Source organism: Poecilia latipinna, unplaced genomic scaffold (genome assembly GCF_001443285.1).
Source record: "Poecilia latipinna isolate Pla-1442-1.1 unplaced genomic scaffold, P_latipinna-1.0 Scaffold2823, whole genome shotgun sequence".
Classification (NCBI taxonomy): Eukaryota; Metazoa; Chordata; class Actinopteri; order Cyprinodontiformes; family Poeciliidae; genus Poecilia; species Poecilia latipinna.
In genome coordinates, this window is record NW_015115439.1 from 64,829 (window position 1) to 65,980 (window position 1,152).

General features: G+C 41.0%; 1 long non-coding RNA gene across 1 annotated transcript in view; it reads right to left on the minus strand.

Annotated features, from left to right (window-relative positions):
• LOC106939294 (uncharacterized) overlaps nucleotides 1-707 on the minus strand; it is a 5,081-nt gene extending 4,374 nt beyond the window's left edge. The window contains exon 1 of the long non-coding RNA XR_001422810.1: nucleotides 667-707. This is a non-coding gene — a long non-coding RNA (uncharacterized LOC106939294). The remainder of the gene's footprint in view (nucleotides 1-666) is intronic.
• Between the last annotated feature and the right edge of the window lie 445 nt (nucleotides 708-1,152).

Here is a 1,152-nt window from a genome sequence, read left to right on the forward strand (position 1 = left end):
TTTTGAGTGGGAGAATCTCGCCTTTGCATCCACAAGAGGTTTGCTGCTTACAACCCTACTGTGTTATATGAGGTAAAATACTGAGCAGTATTTAAACCTCCAATCACTCTTTCACGCACACACACACATCAAAGCAGCCTATCTATGTGAGGACTTACCCTTAAGAGGTGTCCTCTAAGTAAGGAGGCTCTAAGAGCCTTACCTTTTGCCTTTAGTTGAAACTCTGTCAACTGGGACTCTAACCCTTATAACTTCTTTAGTCAAGCTGGTATCTGACAAGGACTCAAACCTTTTTTTTTTCTTTTTTTCTTTGAATACAGATTTTTAGTCAAAACGCTGTTTAACAAGGATTCTTAAACCTCAGAGTTTTAGTTAAAACGCTGTTTAACAAGGATTCTCAAACCTCTAAAATAGTCATTTTAAAATTCACCTACATTTCTGTAGTTTTCGGGTTGTCCAGTCGGATCTCGTCACTCCGCCGTTGGCAGACAAAGTCGGACCTACGTCGCTGGCCCAGCAAAGAATTTTGCTTCCTGGGTCTTTCTTTCCAGGTCCAGTTGACTCTGGCCGTGCACGGATTCAGCGTGTCTTCCTCTGCCTGACAGCGGGGGAAGGTGAGAGATCCCGGGTTTCGGCACCAAATAATGATGGGTATTTTCCTCGAACCTTCATTAAAAGAACCACAGACAACGTATATGAATTTTATGACCAAGCTTTTGCAAAAGGAGAAGTCTCAGCAAACAGCTCCTCCGAGCCGTTCACTGAGCGTTCTAAAGACTCTTGGTTACAGCTTGTCTTTTATTATCAAGTAAAAACAAGGAGGACAGGTAAGGAAGACAGCAGAGACAAAAAATACTACTGCACACAGACAGTTTCTAAAATAGGGAGTATTCCGGTTGATAAGGAGGCACCTGTGGAAAGTAATTTAAGGTCTGGGAAACACACAGATAACTGTTTCACAGGAAGACGAACAGGCAGATGTGACCTCCAGGTCAGTTTATACACACATAAGGAAGAGAACACTTTAAACTGAAAATCACAATAATACTGAATGTTGATTAACATTAGACTGAATATGAACTAAAGTAATAACAAAATGATAATGCCAAAAAATCTCTAACAGCCCCTAAGTGAGAAAATGTGTCCAAACCT